Source organism: Amblyomma americanum, chromosome 4 (assembly GCF_052857255.1).
Source record: "Amblyomma americanum isolate KBUSLIRL-KWMA chromosome 4, ASM5285725v1, whole genome shotgun sequence".
In the NCBI taxonomy this organism is placed as follows: Eukaryota; Metazoa; Arthropoda; class Arachnida; order Ixodida; family Ixodidae; genus Amblyomma; species Amblyomma americanum.
In genome coordinates this window covers 77,440,532-77,446,518 of record NC_135500.1, presented here as the reverse complement: position 1 = coordinate 77,446,518, position 5,987 = coordinate 77,440,532, and the positions used below count along the sequence as shown (strand labels likewise).

General features: G+C 50.4%; 1 pseudogene; it reads right to left on the bottom strand.

Moving 5' to 3' along the window:
* Positions 1 to 4,360: 4,360 nt before the first annotated feature.
* On the bottom strand, positions 4,361 to 5,733 carry LOC144129584 (uncharacterized; annotated as a pseudogene).
* Between the last annotated feature and the right edge of the window lie 254 nt (positions 5,734 to 5,987).

Below are 5,987 nucleotides of genomic sequence, written 5' to 3'. Positions count from 1 at the left end.
ACGAACTGCGCTGCATCCCGGCTGCCGAGGTCGTCGCTAAGCCTAGCTGGTTTCGCATCTATGCCACAGCTCAAGGCGCTTTGGAACTAGCCAGCGCCGTAATAAAGGAACTTCTATACTCACCTTTTTACTGCCAACCCGTCCCATAATAAAATAGTTATGCTCGATTTCCGCGACGCCTTCAGCAGCGGATCTAGCAGACGTCAGGCGAGCCGCACGAAGCAGCAGCAGCAGCAGGCGGCTATAGGATGAAATTTGCTTGTATCGTAGTTATCACTTCAACCAGCACCTTGGCATTGGCCAACGATCCCCAGTAATGATACTTTTTGGGCATTCACCTATCCCAGAGCTTGTTGTGAACGTAAACAAACAGTATTATAGCGGAACCGTGTTCGCGTCTGGTGAATGTTTTAGCTTGGCGACCGATCTCGCGACGACACGGTCAGCAGAATGGTTTTGTCGGCGTCGCTGGTCCTCGGACGCGTTGGTGTCGTTGTCGGCCTAGTGTGAGAGCTTGGTCTGCCACAGACAGGATCTGCCGACCCGGTCGGCCGATCATCGGTGTCGTTGACGTGTCTGCGTCGGCGTCGTGTCCGGCTAGTGTGACAGGCCCTTTACTGCTTAGTTGTTGTTTCCCACACTTTTTACAATGCATTCTCAGCATTCAGTCTCCTACTGGGCTCTGTCCTGAAGGGAGGCGATTCCGTGCGTTGGTTCTGAACGACGCGGTGGTATTTGGGAGCTCAGCACTCTCGACAAAAATAAAAAAGTTAGGGGGCAGGCGAGCGCGGGAACTCCGAGCCAAAGATACTGTGAAGCCAATGTCGATGTAGCCTGCACATCTATGAAGCCTCTCATCCAGCAATGGCTAGGAAAAAGTGTGGAAAACTTAATGCGAATTAGAAGGAAGGTAGTGATCTGGTCAGTCTATTTTTGTTCGGTAACTGGGGAGCGCTAGATTCTAGACAAGGGGACAACACTTGTGTCTCGTGGTGTTCCTATGTGGTGTTGTCTCCTTGTCTAGAGTCTTGCGCTTCCCAGTATTAGTACGCACGCCCAACTAGCCCCCTACAAAGCTTTACAAACCTTTACTATTTTCGTTCACCATTTTTCGTCTGTGGCCCTGGCCTCTGTACCAGCTGCTAATCGACGAATTTCATTGACTTCAATAGAAACGCATATGTTGGACTTACAACGTTCTGCTCCGGCATGTTTTGCAGTTTCCTATTGAATGCGTCGTGAAGGTAGCCTGAACAAATCACCGGTGGACACCAATCCGGCGGGAAATGTAATTTCTTTCAGTTTCTTGTTTCCTGAAACGTTTCATTACCTGCAAGGGATTCCGGTATGGGCCACATATTTTTATCAACGTGCGGAAATGGTAAGGAATTTTACGTTTAACTCAGCAGCTTTATCTGCGAAGCGAGCGAAGAGTAATCAAGCTAATTTTCTTCATAATGAGGTAGATTACTTATGATAATTTGTAAATGACAGCGCCGTGCACAAACGAGAAATAAACAGACGACACATGACACTTGTATTGTCTACTTCATTTTTTATCGTGTAAGCTGCGCTGTCATTTCTAATTATATGACTTAGCAACCTGTCCTGTTCTATGGCTTAAATATGATTACGGAGCCTGCAGGAAAACGTTTCTCTAATTACATTCAACTACATTTTGTCCTATGGCAGAAGCCGCTTCCTTGTTCAAGGAGATTTCGTTATTACTTCCCAACCTTAGTATTCCGCCTCAAGCTGTTTTGCCTCCTCCGACAGCCATTATGTTAAGCTAACCGACCACCTCCTATAAATTTCGTCCTCTTTCTTTCCACTGTGTCATCATTAGCTTCTTTTATCTTTTGAATCCAAGTTGCCTTGTTTTTGTCAATGACCAATACGATAATATTTTCATGTGGATAGGTAGCTGTACCACTTTGACCTGATGCCTAATCGAAAGCCTACAACTTTAGGCATTGCAGCTGAGTACCGACCGAGTGCAGGCTTTATACTCTCTTTTAACGGCATTGGGGAAGACGCTGATAATAACTCATAACTGCTCTCAATTGTTCGCCATTCTGCACTTTTTTGATGGCACTTTCTTTTCGTGGTCCAGATAGGCGGTCACTACTAGATCTCGATAGATATGCCGCGTCAACCAGTATGAGGCAGGGATGAAGGAAGCATCATCTGATTTATTGGTCGTAGTGCCAGGGAACGATGCGCTGCCTTGAGAACTGTATTAAAAAGGGCGAGGTAAAGAATGGAAAAAAGTGCCTACCCGAACCGCCGTTTGACACAACGGGCTACAGCCAGAGCACACTCGCATGAGGCACCAGCACGAGTCAGGAGTCCAAATCGGATGCTTCTCGGAGTCGTCACCGTCAACGGCCGCTGCCGCCTGCGTTGCCTGCGACCGGTCGTGCTGCTGCAGCAACCCCCCCCCCCTTCCCCCACTAGTTGGGAAGAGCTCGGTGGAGCTGGGAGCCGGAACGAGACGTGTCGCTTTTGGCGACTGGCATGGGAAGATGGCATAAGTGGGCAGTCGGCCGGCTGAGGCAGTGAAACCACACAGGCATGTGTACTGGGGAGAACGTCTTCGGTGAAGGCTGGCTTCAGCCGGTCGGCAGAAATGGAGTCAGGGCGTCCGTGAACCTCGACGATGGAAAACTTTGGATAGTTTGCGGATGGAGTCTCGCCGAACAAAAACGTGGGAGCAAGTTCCAAGTTAACCCGGAACGTGCGAAGATTGCCGGCACTGGTACTGAGGGGCAGGAGGTCGGAGAGTACGGCAAAATTCTCGGAGCTACGTCACACAGTCCGAAGGGTGGGGGCTTGGAGACGAACCAGTCAAGTGCAAAAAGTCAGTGGAAAATGCAGTGGTGAACCGAAGAGAAGTTCTGCCTGAGTACAGCGGATCTTGCTTTAATGTAGTACAGAAACTAAGCAGAACAACTGGTACGGATGTAGTTCAGTGTGTGATATCTAGTTGTGCTTTGAGAGAGGGTTTACTGATAGGAAAGGCAGAGAGGTTGGCCTGAAAAATAAATATCTGGCCTGCTAGTCTGCTCTGGGGGACGGGAAGAGGAGATAAAAGAAGGTCACGATGGGGGACGATGATGATGGGAGGAGGCAGATGAAAAACTACTTAAAAAAAAAACAAGGCACACTTTGTGACATCACAAACGCGAGACAAGGTCCGTGTCGCTCAAAAAGCGTGAGAGCACTCGCGTTGTCTTTACAGTCTACAGTCTAAACTATCTGGCCAAGCGCCGAGGATCAAATCCTCAGAGAGGAGCGATGCGTCCATAAGTTTCAGAGCTTTGAGAGATGTCTTGCCGTTGGCGATGGGATGGTAAGCGGTCGAGCGGATTCATGAAGTTTCAAGCAGTACCGTAAGGTATTGGAAAAGGCTAGAACCGAACTCAAGGGCCAACGGTTGGTGATTACAGTCGAGGGAACCCCGTAGCGGGAAACCCAGCCGGTGACGAAAGTTCTGGCGACGGTGTCAATAGGGGTGTCGAGCACAGAGAACGCTTCGGGCCAGGGAGTGAAGCGTTCACCGCAAATAAGCAGATAAGAATATCCTGCAGAAAAAGGCCAAGGGCCCAAGATATCAATGTGGAGATGTCGCGTGACGCTTTCAGATTGCCGGAGAGCGAGCCAGGCATGGGCCCAGGCGCGCATGTCTTTGTTGATACCTGGCGAAGCGTAAAGTTGCGTGAGGAGATGCAGCGTGGCGCGAATTCCAGGATGGTACAGACCGTGGAGTGCGTCCTTAAAAAGGCGTCAAAACGCAGTGGGTACCAAAGGGCGCGGAGAGCCTGTCGAATTGTCGCAAATGATGGGTACGGGGTACAAAGGAAAGAGAACTTCGCGGATAACCAGTGAGCCAGGTGTTCTGAGCAAGTCCTTCAGTTCTGCGTCCTGGTGCTAGGCTGTGGCAAGAGCAGCGAAGTCGTTGTGGGCTGGCGAGGAAGGAGGTGTTAGAGAAGCGGTGAAACGTGGCAGTGCGTCAGCTGGGACGTTTTCAAGGCCTTGCACATGTGAGTGGTAGTACTTTCCACTGTGCGCCCGTGTCCAGCTTGATAGTGACTGTGGCACCACCGCTTTTTCTTATTTTTCTTCCTTGTTTTTTTTTTTCGATGTTGCCACATTGTCGAACTTTCTTTTGTCTAATCAATCAATAGAACACATGTGATGGTGCACTTCGTTTTCGCCTGTTTGGCAAACTGCCACAAAGTATCCTACATTTAGGCTCTTGGGACACATCTTGCAGTAAGCTGGGCATCCTCATGGCTTCCACAACACTTGCAGAAACGTCTAGCCGTCCCAACTTTTTTGTGTGTGTAGTAGTCCTCTTTCAGCTGGCACTTTTATTCTTGATTAGGTTGACCGTTTTGGTGTCCTTACTTGCGATTTCTTTCATTTGCATCGATGCTTCATCACTTGCCTTGCATAAGTTGATGGCTTTCCGAAAGTCTGCGGTAGAATGACTCAGCAAACTCTCACGCACATCGTCGTTGCTTACGCCGACAATGATGCTATCTCTGAGCAGCTCCTCGGTCAGGTCTCCGAACTGGCGTTTCTTTCCGTGCAGTCTTGCTGCCGTCAGTAGTAGTAGTAAAGACTTTTATTCGACCATAATTTATAGGCCGAGCATGTCGACCGCCTGGGCGACCAGAAGCCGCTGTTCTTCTTCCCCTTCAGCGCCAAGCCAGTCGAGCCAGGTGGTGATGGATAGAAAGGGTGGGGGGAAGGAACCCGACTGCTGAGCAGCCGGGCAATAGAAGAGGCAATGGGCCAGGTCCGCATAGATGCAGGGGCAGTTGGGACAGGAAGGGTCCGATCGATAGCGATAGAGGAAGAGGCGGGACGGGGTGATAACTGCATTCATCTGAATGTGCCGAAGAAGGCGAGACTCCGGCACCGTGAGTGATGGATGAGGAGGAGGGTAAAGGCGTTTGTCGAGGCGGAGCTCAAGGTAGACCTCTTTTATGGTGCGGCGAAGGGTGAGCCTCCCACCGTCCTCCGAGGGCGTGGGCCAAGGGATCAACGGTGCCCGGAAAAGTGTGTCGCGGGCGAGCTGATGGGCCAGCTCATTGCCGTCAATCCCTGAATGCCCAGGACCCAGCGGAGGAAAACGATGGAAGGCTGCAGTGCGGAGACCGCTCGCTCGACCTCCTGTTGGAGAGAAGGGGTCAGGGTGCGTTTCTGTATGTGGTGTATAGCGGCTTGTGAGTCTGAATAGACTGTGTACTCTTGGAGAGAGGGAAGGAGGGCAAATGACTGGAGGGCATGCGCAATGGCGAGGACCTCGAGGGACAATGCGTCTGGAGGGTGTAGATACGGCCCGCTGGTGTGGGTTTCAGGAGAAGGGAGGTGTGGATGCCGTCAGGAACTCGATGAAGGGCTCTTTCTCCATTTGATTCATCTAGTTAAGCTTGTAGCATTCGTAGGCGGTTTATTTTTGGAGTGAAGTGCTTTTTGAAGCTTTGCTTGACAGTTTCAAGGCTTTTCTTGTTATCCTCGCTCAGCGCGAAAGTTCGAAACGCTACTTGCTCATCCGCTCCGATAACAGTCATAACGTTTGCCACTTGCACTTCTGGCAGCTTCTCGTGAACTTGTATCGATGTGGCTTTTCCACTCGTAGCTTTGTAGCCAGCATTCCTACGCATTTGGCGACAGTCATGACAGGTCAAGCGGCTTTGGAGCCTTCAGACCGCTGTCAAACATGGATACGGGATCCTCGCTGACCTACTTCGCGATTCTTGATTTAACGGTTCCTTCGTCGCCGTTTTCTTCTTATTTTGCTCTGCTTGTCTTGTCATACTTTTTCTTCGTCTCGCAAGATAGCGCTTCTGACACCATCTAAATGGCGGTTATTTTATTGATTGTTACTGAGGTTGCATGGACGAGTACATGGGTAACTTAACCCGGCAATCGTCTGCTTGGCTACCCGTCAGGCTGGGCTTGGTTCGGCTTTGGCC